At 40.4% G+C, this 21009-nt stretch overlaps 1 protein-coding gene and 1 pseudogene across 49 annotated transcripts in view; one reads left to right on the forward strand and one right to left on the reverse strand.

The window, feature by feature from the left end:
* LOC108021871 (protein argonaute-3) overlaps positions 1 to 21009 on the reverse strand; it is a 448633-nt gene that overhangs the window by 184677 nt on the left and 242947 nt on the right. The gene's annotated exons all lie outside the window — the stretch shown is intronic.
* On the forward strand, positions 11561 to 12633 carry LOC108021924 (3-ketodihydrosphingosine reductase-like; annotated as a pseudogene).

Below are 21009 nucleotides of genomic sequence, written 5' to 3' on the forward strand. Positions count from 1 at the left end.
AAATTCTAATAATGAGATTCTTATTCCGTTTAAGCTATTCTAGCAATTGGTAAGTGTCTTCCTCCGTTGTAGTTCTAACAATATGATTTTGACTTTTTTGTATTTACGTAGGAAACTTTACCATCTATTCAAAAAACGGATCGTTTTACGGGCGCTCCTGTCATGAGATGAATATTGGGAATGTACCGCTCACACGACGATGTTGGGTTGGAGATCACTGATACTCTCCTGCGAGGTCAAGGACGCATCGGATCCCTTTACGAGGTAGAGATTTGGGCGCACCAATGGTGTGAATGACTTTGAGATGTAAGTTAGGCTCACCACTCTCCGTGTGCTTCAGCGACAAAAGACAAAGTATTTATCGCACCGCTTTGTGGTTGGCGACGCAAAGGAGTTTAAGGACGAAGCAGACTCGATAAAATTAATTTGTTTGTAACATTATACCTTTGTTAAATTTTTCAATAAAAAACATTTTACCATACAGAAATAGTTATTTAAAAGTTTTTTTGTTTAGAAAAACGTTATGATTAACATATATTATTGGATAGGATACTATTATTTTCTATTATTAGCAATGTAAGGATCGAGGCAAATTTTCCCAGTCGAAAAGGGGAATTGTTAAAAAAACAAGGGAGAACGAATGCCTCGACTTCAGATACCAATTACTCAGCTGTGGGGAGCATGAGCGAGTAGAGATATACGTGCAGTAAAATGATTGTAAAGCGCACCCTATATCGATTTAAGGGAGTCGTCCCGTGTTGAATCCGTTTTTATACACGTTACTCTTAGAGTAAAAGGGTGTACTAGATTCGTCTAAAAGCATGTAATGACCCCATAAGTATATATATTCTTGATCAGGAGCACAATCCGAGTCGATCTAGCCATGTCCGTTTGTCTTTCTGTCCGTATGAACGGTGAGATCTCGGAAACTATAAGAGTTTGAACAGTCGGACGCTTTACAAAATATTGCTCAAAAATCTATTTGGGTCATTAAAACCTAAAGAAAAATGTTGCCCACAAATGACCTAAACGCTTAAATATGTCTGCCGCCAATATTACCGTATTGGTAGGTGGCGCTTTACAATATCGCGCTGCTACATAATTATCTCTATTTCTCTTTTGCTCCCTTAAGCTGCGTAACGGCAGCTATCTGATAGTCGAGGCACTTCACTATAGTGTTCTTCCTGGTTTTCGTTTAGCTTTAACGGTCCATCTGATTCCGCTCATTAGTTTTGCGCCTGAGTACAAGTCCATGTTTTTGAGACTTTGTAATTCCTCGATTTTTACATCTTTCCCACGAAGTCCTTACAGTTCGAAGTCATTAGACTTGTTATATAATTTTGCGTAGCGTCTCCGTCGCCCTATAGTGTGCCCATATGCTGCCCTTCGATTTCATCTTCTTTATAATAAATCTTGATTTATTTGCTTGCTATCTGCTTACGGCGGCATCGGCTTGACAATGGCCATGTACAAATTAGTAAATGTCCTCTGGCAGCAATCGAAGTGTCGGCAGCAGAAGGAGGTATCCGGGCAGGTCAGCCTAGCGGTCTTCCTTCTTGGCTGGGAAGTACGTAGGGAATTAAGCAGTCCCGCGCAGCAGTCAATGTGTCGGCAGCGGTAGGGGTTGTGCCGGGCACGTCAGCCTAGCGGTTTTCCTTCTTAGTTAGGAATTATGTAGGGAGGAACTACCTCCGTTATCATTGGCCCTTAAGGCACAAGAACCAATAATAAAAAATGTGTAACGGCTGAGCCGGAATTCAAATTCAAGAGCGATGGCTCTGTCTTTATTGAGATATCAAAATGAACTGAACTTAAAGCTAACATAAAAAGGGACTCATAGCGGCCACTCCAATGGGTAGTGCTTGCCGGCTATGCACTGGCTTCCGGCCAGACGCTGTGTCAGCAATTTGGCCGGAGCGAGCTTTCGTACGATCGGTCATTGCCGTCGCCCGGTTAACTTAGTTAACTACTCTCCCCTCAGGATTAAGGCCGCCCTCGGCCGACCCTATTTGGGCGATCATATCTGCTATCTGGGCCGTGGCTTTCCTGGGCTGGATGACTCGCCGATAGGTGAAACCGACGCAGATCAACGCGCAGCATATTGCTCCTGCCACTAGTACTATCTGATGTGAATGATAGTCGTTGATATTCTCCCCGACTCTCTTGATGTGTTCCAGATTACGCTCACTCAAGCGGTGAAGGTATGGAAGACTGAGGATATTGTACTCCATAGTAATATTCAGGGAGGGCGAGCTGGCTACTCCTGGGACCCTCTTCTGGGCCCTGTCATTGTTGACATATCGGGTTTCATTAACCATGGCACTCTCAGTAAAGGTAATGAGATGCGTGCCTCGTACATGGATGTAAGTGCCATTATCCACACTCACATGTGCCGGCCGATCGTTTACAATTATGATGCCTTCATCTACGAGAGTAATTGGATGTAGATCGCTGTGCTGGATGTCACAGTGCGCTATGCCTCCAGCGTGGAGCTCTTCGCGCACGACCTTCTTAACGCCAGCTGGCAAAATGTGGCTCCAGGTGTTGTGGAGCAATTGTTGACCGTGTGAATTGCTCCATTGCAATCAGCTATTATTTTGTCCTCCAGCATGAGCATCGTGTCATGATGGGACACGGGAAAAACAGTAATTTTAATACACGACGATTTGATTATTGATTATTGATTGCTCCATTGCAATCAGCTATTATTTTGTTCTCCAGCCTGAGCATCGTGTCATGATGGGACACGGGAAGAACAGTAATTTTAATACACGACGATTTGATTATTGGAAATTTGATGACAAAATACAAAAGGTTATCGGACTGTAATATTTTAACGGAAGCAACGGACAATAAGTCTTTGATGGGGGTATCTGTGGGCTCTTCTATCCATATATCTTCTAGGTCTGCATGATCTAGTATACTAGGGCTCACAATGTTGGCCTTAGCTAGAGCTATCGCTAGTAATAAGTTTTGCAGCTCGATACTAATCATTCTATTTCGGGATAATAACATCTCATAAAGATGCCCCGTGTCAACTTGGGTTCCCTTGGCTGACCTCAGAAGTTGGTTGACAGTGGTAGTAATATTATTAATTTGGTCTTGTACTTTACTATTGGTGTTTATCTGCCTATTGTTTGCATTTATTAACTGAAATTTATTAAATTTAATTTTTTCGAAATCCTCTGCATCTGGCGTTCCCGCCACTTCCTTTAACGCTGCTCCTAGAAAATCCAAACTCCTAGCTACTCTGTGGTGGATGCTCAACGAGTCGAGCAGGTCACGCAGATGAGCGACATCGACACTCAAAAGTTTCTGCATGTGTGACTGGGGAAACATGCTGGTCATGCCATCCGTTTCGTCCACCACACGCCTATATTCTGAGAGATTCGACGAGTGTGTAACGAACGCGAATTCTTCCCAAACTAGAATTCTACCATCAATGATGGGAATATATTTGGCATGCGAGTAGTCCGAGACGTGCCCCGATGTTACGGTAAGCGGGACTAACAGGGATACGAATGCGAACCTGTAATATTGGATGTATTGTAGTGTTTGTTTAAAATATTGTAGCCCACCACCAAAGCATAAAGAAAAAAGCACAATTATAACAAAAACTTATACCAAGTGGATAGGGGTGAGAAAATATGGAAAAAAAACTTATGCCAAGTGGCTAGGTGTAAACATTAGAAAAAATGAATTATTATCTAATGTTGTCCTTGTGGACCACCCTCCCCTTAATGAGGACCGTGGTCCCCAGGTCCGCTTCAACAGATTTTTCCTCACACAGTGGTGTGAGCTTATTGCCAAGCCTTCGGTTTGACTTAACCAAAACTTTCTCGCCGACTTCGAATGTTCTGCATTCATGTTCTTCGGAAGGCATTTTCCCTGGCCCTGAGCGTGTTTTGCGCCCTAATGATCTTATTTTGGACGTCCGTCTGTGGGTCATCTATGTGCTTTTGCACGATGTCGACTGGCCGTTTGTCAACGACAGAGTGAATTGATTTATTATATTTGGCGGCTGCCAATAAAATAATTTCCACAGTATCGGTTATCCCCTTGTCGATTTTTAGGCAACGAGCAAGCTCCAAGAGGGTGCTGTGAAAGCGTTCTACTTGCCCGTTTGAAACGCTATGAAGTGGTGGGGCATTTGCAATGCTGACACCAAAATGGTTGTCAAGCATGGCTGAGATAGTGTGCGAGTTTAGCGAAGGTTCATTATCGCAATAGACTACTCTAGCCCTAGGGAAAAAGTTCATGATTTGGAGTATGGCGGTTTAAGATCCTCGATTGTCCTAGAGGGACATGTTGCACAACTGTAAACTTCGAAAACTTGTCGATGCAAGTGAGGAAGTATTTCTTGTCTGTGGAAAAGATCTCGATATGTAGCATGCTTCTTTGGGTGCCTATCGTACTTGGCTTTCGCACATGTTTTGCAGTTTGCTACAGGAGAAGTTAATCACATGCCGTCTCTTGTTTCCAAAGAGGACGAAGCTATGGATGCCAAATCTTTTATGAAGCATCTATAATTGCTGGCCAAGCCAAGGAATGATCTAACTTCGAATATGTTTTTAGGCTCTGGGAATTCCTGAATGGCTTTTATTTTTTCTGGGTCTCTGGTTGCCCCGTTATTGGTGACTATGAACCCTAAAAAGCTAACGCTTTTCTTGAAAAATCGTGACTTTTCTGTTGATACCCTCATATTTGCATCGTGTAGGCTCTTGAGAACCCAATCCACGTGCCGGAAGTGGGAGTTTTCGTCCTCCGAAAAGACGATAACATCATCAACATAGACAGCAAAATTTGTCAATCTGCTCTCGCAGTCTGTCATCAATTGTTCTTTGGAAAATGCTGGCTGCATTTTTTAATCCAAATGGCATTCTGCTAAACTTGTATTTTCCTCCGTTAACGGAAAAGGAAGTTTTTTCACGGTCGCATTCCAGGGTTGCGAAATATCAGATCAGATACCCGTTACTCAGCGTAAGGGAGCAAAAGGGGAATGGAGATATTTAAGCAGCAAAGTAATATTTTTGGGCGCCACCTTCTTGCTTTTTCAGTAGATGCTGTGGGCAGCTGACGGATTTAAGCGTTTAATTCGTTTGTGATCGTTAGAGTGGGCGTGGCACTTTTTTCTGAGCAGCAAAGCGATATTTTAGGGCGCCACCTACGAGCTATTTCAGTAGATGTTATATGGGCGGCAGACAGATTTAAGCGTTTTAACCGTTTGTAATCTTGCGCTGCGCAAGAAGCCCAGGAATCTGGATGTCAAGTTTGGCTGTTCTAGCTTTATGGTTTCCGAGATCTCAGTGTTCATACGGACAGACGGACAAGGCTAGATTGACTCGGCTAGTGATCCTGATCAAGCAAATATATACTTTATGGGGTCGAAAACGCTTTCTTCTACCTGTTAAATACATTTTCCGACGAATCGGGTATAAATACTGCAATAATTAACCAATAAATATAATTAATTATTTTTAAACGATGAAGGAAAAATTAATTTTCGAAATCTTGAATGGATCTTAGGACAATTTAAAATGAAAACAGCTTATTTTCAGAAGTTTCGTCATATCCATAATATTAAAAAAAAAAGTTGTCCGTCATTAAACAGTATTTTGGGAAAGCAAAATTAGGGATGGTTTTGTGCTCTAAACAATGCATATAATATTTTGATCCTTTTAACACTAGCTATGCAAATCTGCGGAATGGAGCCAGAAAATTAAGTTCAATATATAATTAAAATTCTTTGCCATACCAAATTAAATTTATAAATATATTATGTACTGCACAATAAACATCTGACTTTTTTTCGAATTGAAAATACAGGTAACGAGAATGGAAAATGTTTCCCTGACAAAGATATGTCTGCTACTTGCGACAATATAATAACAAATAATAACAAATATTAGTTCTACCACTTTCGGAAAAACTAGCTAGTTTAGCGAGAAAACAGCTTGTCCTTTTTTGCGCGTATCCAAACTCTGTTTGAAGGTCCTGGAAATTTAAGATGATGTTAAATTGCTTTAAAAGAAACTTTTCTTCTACCACTTTAAGAAAACTTGATTGTTTGGCGAGAAAACAGCTACAAATAGATACATTTTGTACACCAGTAACTTGTGAACTTCTGAAGCTAAAGGATAGGTATTTCGAAATACTTCTGTGTTAATCTCTTAATTAGGTATCTCACTATCTATCAAGACTCTTTTTTGTGTTTCAAGTGGTGCTAATTATTATAGACTTTAATATAAGTATTGGCCAATTTTAGTCCTACCATATTCGTAAAAACTCTTCGAACGATGAAATTATTGAACAACTAACAAATTTCTAACTGATATATATGGACGTTGATGCACTTCGAACAGTACAAATAAGGTGCCCAACAACACCAAGCACGTGCTTGTTACGCGCGGGGCCCTTTTATCAATTTTGGCAAAGAATGAGAGTTCGCAAGGAAGATACATACATATAAAAAATAGAGACGGGACACAAATGAAAATAAAAGGCACAACTAAGAAAGAAGCAAATGAGTTAAAATATTAGTTTTTGATACCGGGATAGATGTTAAAATGAAAATTAAATGATAAAATTTATAATAGTTATTACATAGAACGCGAAAGGGCTCGTGCAGACAAAAATTTGATGTACATCGTGGCAAATTTAGAGGATAATAATTTCGTGTTAGTGTAACACGAACATTGAATATTAGGCAGTTTAAAAGATCTGCAGAATCAATGTCACCTCTTATAAGATTTTGTAAAATAATAGTACCAAACATTGTTCTACGATTTACATTTGTGGGTAAATTAAGCAATTGTAGACTACTCTGGTGGGAAGGTAGCCTTATGTTTTGATCCCAGTTCAAAGTACGCGGGGCAAATAAAATAAATTTTTTTTACCGACTCAAAACGGTCGATTTGCACTTGATATTGTGGACTCCAAACCGACGTACAATATTCCAAAATAGAACAACTAACAAATTTCTAACTGATAAGCAAACAAATCAATTCGTGTTGGCAGAAGCTGTATAACAGCTATAAATTAAATAGTTCAAGACATTAGGGAAAAAAGGGATTTTAAGTTAATTCTCGCGTGCATCAGTGCAACTAATTTCTTCTTATTTGTGCAATCGTGGGCTGTCGATTTTCGTAAATAATGTGTATTCGTCTTTTCTATGTCTGAAACGTGATGAGCCGCAATGATCCTAAGTACATTACTATTCTCAGTCTATGTAAATGATTTACCTAGTAATATGTCAAGCTGTGAAGTACACATGTATGCTGATGATGTTCAAATGTTTGTAAGCCGTCCTATTCGTAGAATTATTAAATGGATATATGTGTGTTAAAACTGAACTGCAAATTGTTAACCAGTGGGCGAAAATCAATGGGCTAGGCTTAAACCCGAAACAGTCCAAATGTATTGTTGTAGGTAAAAGAGGGATGGCTACCGATGCATTAAAAACATAATCCATTAATAAGGCTCCTATTGAGTATGTAAAAACTGCAATTAATCTAGGATTTACGGTTAATCAAACATTGTCGTGGGATGATCACATTAATAAATCTGTGGGAAAAATGTAGACCTTACTTGACCAACGACTTCTTACCGACCAAAATAATAGGGACAATTACGAAAGTGTACACCTCATAAAATTATTAGCATACAAGAGCCGTCAAATCTTTATGAAAAACTTATTTTTAGTTCGTCAAGAAGAACCAAAAACATAATGAACTTTAAGTATAAGTACCTATGGACAAGGAGGCAGTTCCTTGTAAATGCTGTTCGCACTTGAAACCAATTGCCAAACACTATCAAGGCTATTAGTAACGAAACTCAATTTATAAACGCACTGCAAGACAATTTAAGGGCACATCTGACTATTAAACTGCATAATTTAGCATGTTGGATTTTAAATATAGAGAATATAGAATATAGAGAGAATTGAAAAGTTAAAATTAAAATTTTAAAGTTTAAATTAGCAAATTAAAATAAAAATAAATAAAATTAAAAGCTAAAAATTAAAAAAAAATAAAATTATAATAACAATGAAACTGATTATATATTTAAATTGTATTCAGTAAGATTAGTAATTATTTGTCCTCAGATGATTTGGGCAGATGCCCAAAATTATAGAGGTATTTCTAAATTGTCGGCACTTACGTACGTACGTATTATCACTTCTCATTTGCAACATTTATGTTCCTCGCTTATATCACCGTGTCAGCATGGTTTTGTTAAGCGAAGATCGACCACCACCAACCTTCCTTTAACCACTCTCTTCTTTAATTTAAATTAGATCATCAACAGCAAAGGGCAGCTGTTTACTTTGCTTATTAACGATCTTCCCTCAGTCATAACACATTTTTTTTTTGTTAGTGGTGGTTTAAAGCATCGAAAGCCAACTCGGAGCTGTGCTAGCTTACCGAAGACTGGGACTCTAACCCAGTAAAAACTTCACCCCCTCCCCGCTTCCCCGGCGGTACTGCCGTTAGGTATTACTTCGCCGAGGGGGAATGCCCTAAGGGCTCTCTAGGATTCTATCCTATTGGAATTTCGCAGTCTTTCTGCGATGCGTAGTTTTTTTTTTTAGAATTATTGGCCATGTTACATACAGCGGACCAATTTACTTCTGATTCAAGCATAATTTCCACCAGGTTACAAACGGCTGGCGTCCTCCCAACCCTTATGCTCAGATCTCGACGTTCATTTTCAAATTTCGGACAGACAAAAAATACGTGCTCTGCGTCTTCATTATCCGACTCGCAGAGTGGGCAGTGCGGATAACGTTCATGCTTAAACCTATTCAGGTAGTATTTAAAGCATCCATATCCTGTCAGCAGTTGCGTTAAGGTAAAATCCACATGTCCATGCTTTCTTCCCAGCCATCTCTGCAGTTCTGGGATAAGCTTATGCGTCCATCGTCCTTAGCTGCTATTTGCCCACCTCTCCTGCCACTTTGCAATGGTAAGTTGTCTGCACTTTTTTCGTAGGGATTCGACAGTTTAGATCCCTGTGCTACCTGCGCGGATACCCGCTGACTCCACTGCTAGCAGGTCCATCGATATTACTCCTGAAATAACTAGTGCCGCGTCATGGGATACCGTGCGGAACGCACAGCAAACCCTCAGGGCACACAGTCTCTGTACGTTATCACTCTCCTGCAAATAACTCCCGTTTTTTGTGGCTCGGGCCCATATGGGAGCTGCGTACATCAGCGTCGATGTGACAACGCTAACCAGTAATCTACGTCCTGGTTGCCTCGGTCCACGAGTGTTCGCCATAATTCGCGAAATTGCGGCCGCGGTTCTGCCTGCCTTGCCACTAGCGTACGCTAGATGCTCTTTGAAAGAAATCAGGTAGTCGATCATGACCCCCAAGTATTTTAAGCTTGGGCGAGATTTTATGGTGGCTTCTCCAATTTTAATAGTGGCCGTTTCCACTTTCTGCCTGCTACTTATCAGGATGCTTCGGTATTATGAGCTGCCAAGGCGAGACCCTTAGAGTCGAATCATGCACTTGCTCGTTTCCCAGCTTCATTGCAGATTCTTTCCGCGTCTGGAAGTTTCTCGGCCGTAACTACTATGGCTACGTCATCCGCGAAACCAATGAGTCGTGCCCCTTCGGGCATCGTTATCCTAAGGATCTCGTCGTACATGACATTCCACAACAAAGGGCCTAGGACTGATCCTTGGGGGACTCACCGGTGACCCTGTGAGTCGATTGCATCAATGGCTTTGTCTGCGATCTCACACAGTTTACGAAAACCATACTGCATCTCAGAGAGGCCTTTGGATCCGACAAGGGCTTCTGTTAGGCATGCATTAACATGTCAACATACTGTTTTATGTTTGCTTTTATGGCTATTTTAAGTACTTTATTCAGGATTCCATCAGGTCCCGGTGCCTTGTCGTCCTTTATTGTCTTCAGATCCTCAAGGACTTCCTCAGGACTTGTGAACTTAATGCTTCTCGTGTCTCCGATCTTTGCTACACGCGCCATACCCTCTTGCTCAGGGAATAGGGTTTCGAATACCCTTTTTAAGATGACTGGAAATGTCGGCGACGGTCTACTAAATGCCCGAAGACGTTTTGTGACGAGTTTATATGCGAAGCCCCAAGGGTTTGAGTCTATTTCTTCGCATTTTTTATTAAAACACCTGCGTTTGCTTTCTTTTATGAGTTTTTCCAGTGCTCGTCTTTTTTTCCTCTAGTATATCTGGAGTGCCCTGAATTCGAGTCTTCCTCTTGATCGTTGGTATGCGCGTCTTGCTCTATGGCATTTTTTCCTGACTTCCGCAATGGATTGGTTCCACCAGTATGCCGGTCTTCTCCTTGATGGGGGTTTCCCCTTCCTCTGCATAGATGCATCACAGTCTTCCTTGGTGTAATCTGCAATGCGGTTTGCCCTTTCGTCTGCTGATCCGTTTGTAGGTCCTCGAATAACATCTGCACCATCTCCACGTCTAGCGTTTCTACTTTGTTACCTACCACGGTCTTCGGAACACGTGGTGGGCCATTTGTGGACTTAATCGTGCAAAATATTGCCGCATGATCACTACCCATTTAGGCGTCACTAACCTCCCAGCTGGAGCCCGAAGCCAGTCCAGCGCTCACAAATGTGAGGTCGATGATGGAACTTGTTCTGGCTCTAGAGAAAGTCGGTTTTGTTCCAGAGTTCAGCAGTACTAGCTCAAGTGCGGCGAAGCTCTCCAGTAGCGCCCTTCCCATCGCATTTGTTCGGGGGGAGCCCCACTCCGTAGCCTAGGCGTTAAAGTCCCCGGCAATTACGGCAGGGCGATTTTCCCGGGCGTCTTCTGCAATCTCTTCGAGCACAGTTATTGCCTGGGAGAGGCTAAGGCTTGGCGGCAAGTAGCAGCTATATTTTAATAGCTATTTACATATTGTATATGAATTGTAAATATAAATTTAACCAAAACTTATTTCATTTGTATTAAATTCTAAAAGAGATAACCCAATAAACATAAGTATTTACTTGTAGCAAATAAACAAATAAATAAAACAAAATCATACCATGGACTTGCCTTATCAACGAATCTTCAGGCCAACTCCTACGCCACATCCAGTCTTATGCTTTCCAAATGAAGTATACTTAAATAAAACACGGGCGACAGGCTAATGTTAAATCGCAGCTGCTCCGATTTTCTTCATTTCTCAAAAATGGGGTGGTGGACGAATTGCCTGCCCCAAGAATCCTGGTCTAATTCCAACTACTTCTATAATCGACGAGCTACTTGTACGACGCTTTCATGTGTCGAACCTTCACACTGGAGTGGACGCCACGTTCAAGAATCTTCGTCAAAAATGCTGGATATTAGGTGAACGAAATGTTATCCCAAAAAATGTCTGCCTATTTAAACGCTGCTTCCTCCAACTCGAAAATACGATTATATAGGTCATGGGAAAGCTGACTATACCTTGGGCTCAAACCAGACTCTACTTATAACATAACGTTCCAATTTCAACCACAAGTTCAACAAGATGCGCACCAAGGATCGAAAAGGCATGGTTCGCTAAATTCGTATACCTCGCTGCACTTTCTAATCAGAAAGCTTGCTTTCAATATGCTGCGCAGATAAACCACCCACAAGAGATTAAAGAAACCGGGAATTATCGCGCCCTCTTGACCACATGGAACTGAGCTGGGAGATAGTGCTCTGCGTGGGCATTGCGGTGCTGGTTCACATTCTGGTCTACCTGTTCGTCATGGGCAAGCGGCCGAGGAGCATTGTGGGTCGTCATGTGGTGGTCACCGGCGGATCCAAGGGCATCGGATTCTGCCTGGCGGTGGAGTGCGCCATGAAGGGCGCCAACGTGACGGTGATAGCCCGCGACGAGAAAATGCTAAGCGGAGCTGTGGCTCTGATGGAAGTAATCCGCCAGCGGCCAGATCAAAAGTTCCAGTATAGAAGCCTGGACATTGGCGGCGACTATAAGCAGGTTTCCCGCGTGCTGGGCGAGATTGAGGACAGCTTTGGTCCCATGTACACGCTGATCAACTGCGCCGGCTTGGCCATTTGCGGTGTGTTCGAGGAGGTCTCTGTCCAGGATATGCACAAGCTGATGAACGTGAACTTCTTCGGCAGCTACAACTGCGAGGGCAGTATTGTGATCACTGCATCGCAGGCGGCCATGTTTGGCATCTACGGATACGGCCCCTATTCGACAACCAAGTACGCCCTGAGGGCCATGGCCGAGACGATAGCCTTGGAGTCCCGGGAGCACGGGGTCAGCGTGACTTTGGCTATGCCCTGCGATACGAACACACCCTGTTTCGAGGAGGAAAAGAAGTCCAAGCCAAGGGAGACCAAAATAATCTCTGGCGGAGGCGGCCTGATAGAGCCGGAAGTGATGGCCAAAGCTATTCTCAACGATGCCTTTCAGGGCAACTTTACCTCAACGGTTGGCGCGGAAAGCTGGCTAATCACCACTTTGGGCGGAGCACTACTCCCTTGGGATGGCTTCTTTACTAATCTCCTACTAGCTACGGGCTGCACAAGTACTTCAACAGTGTCATACGCAAATGCGCTCGAGAGGATAAGGCCAAGGCTGGCTCTGAAGTGCAAGCCAAGTGAAGGTTTAATCGTCTCGACGCCTCTTTAGTATTCCAAGTGCCCAGTACATAATATAACGTTTTCATCGTAAATCACAAAGTGACATTATTTTGCACGTAAAGCGTATATTCCAAATATTCAGATGACTCGTATTTATTAGTCACTTTTACATTTTTTTTATTGCCTTGCTAAACATAACCATTTGTATTGCGTTTTTTAGTCAAGATTACGTCTGCTTCAGTTGTTGGTGTGAGGTTCATTTGAATAAAAACAATGTGTTATGTTTGTTGAGAAAATCAGATGTTTTTCATTCTTTTCCCCACTGAAAAGATCAGGAAAGCCACTTGAGCGATTGTCCAAAGCGCAAGTGTAATTTCTCGCATTAATATGAAAAGTATTTTGCTTATCAAAACGGTTTTCATATGGCAATGTCGCCGCCCTCTTAATGGCTGCGTTCCAATGGGCGATTAGATAATCACGAAGAACACGCACTAAAACCTTCATATTTCCTAAATGGGTCATAAATCAATGAAATAAATTGGTTTTCTTGTGTCTTCCTTTATTCATAAGACGCACCCAGTGTACACCTCCTATAATTTCAGTTTTCATTCCGCCTTTCTGACATTTTGTATAGTTAACGCCAACAAAAATTGTATAATGGTAATTCAAAATATATATGTTTGTATATATATTTAGCCATACATTGTTATAGCATCTAAGCACGATAAATCAAAAATATTAGTTTTCAAATACAGTAATTCTACTTTTTGGATAAAGAATCATTAAATTATAGTTAGGATTAGGATGAAAAACTAAAATGCTTCACATCGAAGCAGTCCTAACCGGAACCATTTTAAATAATTTAAAAAAATTTGGGAATTTGGTCAATTTTTTTTTTCTAGGTAACCGGAGTTAGGTATAAAATGGATAATAAGATCGACAGCCTTAACCTTCAAGGATATCTCTACAGTCTGCATGCTTATCATTTCTTAGTAGCTTTTGGAAAAAAGCGATAAAAAAAAAACATTTTATAATAAGCGAATAAGTCATTTCTTAGCCTGCACGATACAAAGACCATCAAACAAATTGAAAAAAAAAATCAAAAGGGTTACGAATCTTCTGAGACACTTCTGGGGGGCAGAACATTTTTAAAAAACCATACTACTATATTATTATGTTTGATCATAGAACAGTAGAACATATGAAACTTAGCGACCTCACTGTATTTATTAAAATCATTGGTAATCCGTCCTCTATGTAAATTGTGATATTTATTTGAAAATTTCTTTAGATCATCTTCAACAACGTACGTAGTTATCCCCACGAACAACGAATTAATAAATACATAATGAAGTGACCAAACAGTATTTATTTTCTTTTTTCAAAAGTTTTATTTACTTCCTATGTATAAAAGTGTTAATTATAAATATTTGTTGTAAGTTTACTAAGTCCGCAACGTGTAACTGAATTACATTTAAAATCATTTCTTTATAATTATATTTGGGTATTTTACAATTTCGGGAATTATATATTAAAATGGATCAGTAATATTTTATTATTTCTCACGCCAAAAGGGCGTTTAACTTCTGGAGACAGTGTAGAGCAGCAGTTTATCCAGATATCTCTACCTCGGTCGCTCTCACTGCTCTCTGCGCTCCCTCTCCATCTCTCCCCTAAGTCTTCGGTCCGGTCTGGAGCACCTTAATTAGGCTACGAATTCTTGCGCGCTCTGAAAGAAGTATCTGTCACCCATCAGGGGTGTTTAGATTGCGTTTTTTTAAGCGTTAGCATAGTGGTCGGGTTGAATATCATGCGTCAGAATAAGGTGCCGGCACACCTAGGCTCATGTAGTGTGCTAATTTTGAAAGTATTGCTTTTTATTAGAATACAGTATTTGCACCTAGTCGTAAGTTAGGGAACGTGTTTTAAAAAAACATAGTATTGTGTCGTTTTTTTTTAACGAAAAATGGCACGCATCTAAATTTACTTAGGCAAATGTGCGTCAGTTGCTATTTTAATTGTAAAAAGTAACGCCCATTTTCATTTTGCTCCCACAAGCTAAATAACGTGTAGTTGATAGTCGAGGCACTTGACTATAGAGTTCTTCCTTGTTTGATTTCTGATGATCCAGCACCGAGCTATGAGGAGCACCGCAATTCAACTTTTTTTCGAGACATGTCCGGACAATTGCTACCATTGCTATATTTTTGAATTTGTAAATATTGATAAGATTTTCCTCGAATGTAATAATTTAATGTACCATTCGTTGAGTAAATAGATTTTAACTTATTAATAAGTTATTAATAAGTCGGTAAAAAAATCACGAAAACATAGCTTTTTTTCGTATTATTTGGTCTTGCCCCATAAGAGTGGCTCTTTATAAAAAATATGGCTCTATTTGGGTAGGTACACATTTTTCAAACAGTTTTGGCGGACAAGGTTGTAGGTTCATTTCCCTTTAAAACACTGAACTTTTATTATTTTTTTATCGGGATATGTGCTGTATGCCTTTAAATACTAAATTCAAGCCCTTTATGGTTTTTAAGTGGTAATTTTAATTTGGTTGACCCGCAGATCTAATCTTTTGCTGGATTCATCGAGTATATCATTGCCTATGAAAAGGCGGTATATTTATACCCTTGCAGAGAGTGTAATGATTTCAGTCAGAAGTTTGCAACGCAGTGAAGGACACGTTTCCGATCCCATAAAGTATATATATTCTTGATCAGCGTCACTAGACGAGTCGATCTAGCCATGTCCGGCTGTCTGTCTGATTCTACGCAAACTAGTCTCTCATTTTTAAAGCTATCGGGCTGAAACTTTCCCAAAAGTCTTCTTTCTACTGCAGGTAGTGTATAAGTCGAAACCAGCCGGATCTGACAACTATGTCGTATACATCCCATAGGAACATTTTGGAAAAAAATTTTTTAATATATATCTTTGGTGTCTTTTAACATAACATTATAAATTAAACTCCTCTCTCTTTCAGTAAAGAATCCCTTTTTTATCTAATATTTTTTATCTTATATTTTCTTATATTGATATAGTTTTTATAAAATTTAGTTTGCACGTCTAATCTTTGTGCAGTGTTTGTTGTTATTGTTTTATTTTATTGCCTTCTCCTTTTCTTCCAAACGCGGCCTGGAGCGGTAAGAGTTTTAACTGTAGTTACCCGCTCTCTCGCACTCCCACATATAACTTTGTTGTTGAATATAATAAACTTAAACTAAACTTCCCCTGCTTACTCACCCCCTCTAACTCTTTCCCGCTCTCTAACTCTTTGCATTATGGTTCGGAATACCGTGCTGTTTGTTATTAAAAAAATAAGCAAGTTGTTGATTTCGGCTGGACAACAGAGCATTCCGTGCCATGCGTGCCAGAATAGTATTCATGCAAAGTGCCGTGGCTACTCGGGTCTGGTACGCAGCGCAATCCTCAGTAGGAGTGGCCTGCGCTACTATTATGATGGATGCATTGCTTATGAAACCCAGGCAATCTCTATAAGGAGGCTTACAAAAAACACTTTTGCGGAATTAATCCGAAACCGCCATAGAAATACGAATCTTCTTGAGGCGCTTGAGTCGCAGCTCACTAGCCGTATACTATCTGAGATTCTCCTTAGCGTAAAAAGATCGATAACCAACCTGCAGTAGCCGCTAGTGGAACTCTTTCTGGCGATCCGGGGTATGCAGCACAGCAGTCGATCTCAGCTGCCACACAAATGGTGCTGAGGTCAAAAGCTAAAAAAAATCGGTTGCAAATAACACAACAATGATTCTAACGCCGCATGTGGACCTAACGTCCGCAGTACCGACGGAAACTGGTAGTGCAGCCAAAAATGCTGTAGTACGAACACCTGTCACATGTGTGGTAAACTATCAATTCCGCGTCTTTCTATATAGATAACATGTTCCTGTATTCCGCCGTCATCAGGATTCCCAATATGTGCGAATCATCTGTCCGCTGTCCAGTTTGTCTCTAGTAAGCTATCAATAAGCTATAATTAGTTTCAAATTTAAATTTTAGGACCATTACTGGATAGAGCCTGCAACTACTTTACCAGAAGACCCGTATCACCCAATGCTAGAGCTGTCTTGACACGGGTACAAAAGTGCGTGCATTACCGGAAATGTCAGCTAAAAGCACTCCTGCTTTCGTAGAGCAAAATTTGCACTCATTAATAACCTTATAGCTTGCTCGGATTGGTCTAATCTGTACTTATTTACTAACGTAACTAAAGCTGTTAATATATTTCAGAATGTGTTAAAAACACATTTTGATACATGAGTTCCTAAGTATTGTCCTAAAATGTTAAACCAACCTCCGTGGTTTAATCAAGTCTAGACTCTACAAAAAGGTTAGAGCTTCCGGTTTGCAAGCTGCCTTTCTCGATACTTAAGTGCTCGGTCTGATATTACCGTGCTTAACACCCATTGTTTCAAAAACTATTTAGCTCGTAGCCCTTTGCCCCGTAACCCTTTTATTATTTTGTTACCACAAAGCGTAAATTTGTTTTAATGTAAAGAATTCCATCATCACTTAAATTTAATAATTTGGCCGCAAACACTGAATAGAACATAGCCGATCATTTTGCACAGTTTTTTCATACCACCTATTCAACATCAAATCCTCCAGGTCTCTCTTACCCATATGACATGCCTAAATCCAATTTTATTGTTTGTGTTGTTATAGGTGAAAGCGCACTTCTTTTAGATTTGCAAAGGGTCAAATCAGTCTACTCCCCGCGTCCTGACGCAGTCTCTGGATGTGTGCTTACATATTGCGCTAAGACTTTATGTAGACCAATGCACAATCTTTTTACTTTGTCTTTAGAAACGAAAGATTTTCCTCACAGATAGAAAGAGTCGTTGGTTAGGACTTTATATATATATGGAGGTTGATGCACTTCGAACAGTACAAATAAGGTGCCCAACGACACCAAGCACGTGCTTGTTACGCGCGGGGCCCTTTTATAAATTTGGGCAAAAAAGCGAGTTCACGAGGAAGATACATAAAACAAATAGAGACGGGACACAAATGAAAATAAAAGGCACAACTAAGAAAGACGCAAATGAGTTAAAATATTAGTTTTTGATACCGGGATAGATGTTAAAATGAAAATTAAATGATAAAATTTATAATAGTTATTACAAGAACGCGAAAGGGCTCGTGCAGACAAAAATTTGATGTACATCGTGGCAAATTTAGAGGATAATAATTTCGTGTTAGTTTAACACGAACATTGAATATTATGCAGTTTAAAAGATCTGCAGAATCAATGTCACCTCTTATAAGATTTTGTAAAATAATAGTACCAAGCATTGTTCTACGATTTACATTTGTGGGTAAATTAAGCAATTGTAGACTACTCTGGTAGGAAGGTAGCCTTACGTTTTGATCCCAGTTCAAAGTACGCAGAGCTCAATACGGTCAATTTGCACTTGATATTGTGGACTCCAAACCGACGTACAATATTCCAAAATAGAACGGATAAGGGAGGTACATAATAATTTGGTCGTATAAGGGTCATCAAATTCTTTTGACCAACGCTTTATAAACCCAATAACGCTCATGGCTTTGTTAACAGTGGACATAATGTGGCAGTCAAATTTAAGTTTAGGTTCCAGAAGAACACCTAAATCGTTAACTAAATATATACGGTCACATGGTGTATTTTTAAGGAAAGTAACTGATAAACGTACGAGTACCCCTATAAAAAGTAATAACTTTGCATTTTGTACTCACACCATGATAAACAAAGCATACATTAGTACACGAGAATGTGTTATGATTGCTAATATTCCAAAACAGAACGGATAAGGGAAGTACATAATAATTTGGTCGTATAAGGGTCATCAAATTCTTTTGACCAACGCTTTATAAACCCAATAACGCTCATGGCTTTGTTAACAGTGGACATAATGTGGCAGTCAAATTTAAGTTTAGGTTCCAGAAGAACACCTAAATCGTTAACTAAACATATACGGTCACATGGTGTATTTTTAAGGAAAGTAACTGATAAACGTACGAGTACCCCTATAAAAAGTAATAACTTTGCATTTTGTACTCACACCATGATAAACAAAGCATACATTAGTACACGAGAATGTGTTATGATTGCTAATCCTCCTAAAAAAGGTCTCTGACCCAAAAACCGCAGAGCTTCAGAGCAAAATGAAAGCGGTCGTGGGCAGCAATGTCGACGTCAGAGCGCTGACTGAGACAACGCTGATCGAGGTGAAGAACATCGACGAGACCACGGACAAAACGGATGTCATATGTGCGGTTAAGTCACAGTTCGATGTGGAACTGCCAGAATCTGCGGTGGTAGTACTACGGGCGGCGCACGGGGGCACCCAAACCGCCACACTAAGAGTTATGCACGACATAGGGAGGCGTCTCATGGAAAAGGGAAAACTCAGGTTGGGTGGACCTTGTGCAGAATCCGGTGAAAGATAACAACCAAAAGGTGCTTTAAGTGTATGGAATTCAACCATATAGCAGGGAACTGCAGATCCCAGGAGGACTGCTCTAAATGCTGCCAAGCCAGAGGCTGCAGAGCAAAGGCCTGTTGTATGCTCGGCAAGCGCAAAAAGGAGAAGGACTGTGACCACCCAACAATGAGTGGAAAATGTCAGTACTTCAGGAGGGCTTTGCAAGGGCTTATGGGCTAATTAAGAAAAAAGTGCAGACAACTTACCATTGCAAAGTGGCAGGAGAGGTGGGCAAATAGCAGCTAAGGACGATGGACGCATAAGCTTATCCCAGAACTGCAGAGATGGCTGGGAAGGAAGCATGGACATGTGGATTTTTACTTAACGCAACTGCTGACAGGATATGGATGCTTTAAATACTACCTGAATAGGTTTAAGCATGAACGTTATCCGCACTGCCCACTCTGTGAGTCGGATAATGAAGACGCAGAGCACGTATTTTTTGTCTGTCCGAAATTTGAAAATGAACGTCGAGATCTGAGCATAAGGGTTGGGAGGACGCCAGCCGTTTGTAACCTGGTGGAAATTATGCTTGAATCAGAAGTAAATTGGTCCGCTGTATGTAACATGGCCAATAATTCTAAAAAAAAAACTACGCATCGCAGAAAGACTGCGAAATTCCAATAGGATAGAATCCTAGAGAGCCCTTAGGGCATTCCCCCTCGGCGAAGTAATACCTAACGGCAGTACCGCCGGGGAAGCGGGGAGGGGGTGAAGTTTTTACTGGGTTAGAGTCCCAGTCTTCGGTAAGCTAGCACAGCTCCGAGTTGGCTTTCGATGCTTTAAACCACCACTAACAAAAAAAAAAAGTGTTATGATTAAGGGAAGATCGTTTATAAACAAAATAAACAGCAAAGGGCAAGATGATCTAATTTAAATAAAAGAAGAGAGTGGTTAAAGGAGTCAAAGGCCTTACTAAAATCTGTATATACAATGACAGTATGCATTTTTTTCTTAAATCCATTTATTCCAATATATGTAAATTCAGAAGGTTGGTGGTGGTCAATCTTCTAAGCGAGGAACATAAATGTTGCAAATGAGAAATGATAATACGTTCAATGCTTTAGGAATTGCCGACAATTTAGAAATACCTCTATAATTTTGGGCATCCGCCTTCGCACCTTTTTTATGGAGTGGAATAATAAAAGAGTCCTTTCAGATAGAAGGAAAAACTGATGATGAAATAGACGGATCTGAAACAAACACAAGATCGAATTGTCTTCTTAAGGAATTTTTTATAAAGCTTACTTGCTGTAACGATAATTCTAAAAAGCCATCCACAAAATCATGGGCGCATAAAGGCATAGCGACAAATGAGTCTTTAGGAGGAGACCAAGAAATATCAAGTAGATTAAAGTCACCTTAAACAATCAAAAGGTCTCTATTAGAAAGAAGGGATAAAACAGATTTTATTGCAGACAGATGGTGCTCATAAATGACTAGATTTATTTGGAACAAATTCTTTAATTACTAAATCATCATTAAGCCAAAAGCTTTCAGAAAGTAAAACATTAAAAGCATCAGGCAGAGCAATTATTTAAATCGAAATCGTTCAACTGCAATATCTTCGGATGGGAACTTTTCACGTATAAATTTCAAAACATCCTCAGATGTGGTATCTGTGGTGAATCTAGAAACAAATAATTGCTTCCTTTGTGGAACAACTCAAAGTTCACTAGGCTGAGATCCAGGAACTGTGCCTACTGTACCTAAGGTATGGTCGGCACCGATTTCTTTGACTTAGCCAGTACAAAAGCTTTTAGTCCGTAAACATGGACTTCACTCGAGCTATCTGTATCCATACGCACAGTTGGTTCGTATACCCAGGAACTGCTGCTACCAAATTCGGATTTGGGTTGGATTTCATAGTCGTATTAACGGCGTTTAGGCTGGCATTCATTTTGTTTAGGCGACTCGGTTAATAATTTTGTATTATTAAACTGG

This window comes from Drosophila biarmipes, unplaced genomic scaffold (assembly GCF_025231255.1).
Source record: "Drosophila biarmipes strain raj3 unplaced genomic scaffold, RU_DBia_V1.1 ptg000017l, whole genome shotgun sequence".
Taxonomy (NCBI): domain Eukaryota; kingdom Metazoa; phylum Arthropoda; class Insecta; order Diptera; family Drosophilidae; genus Drosophila; species Drosophila biarmipes.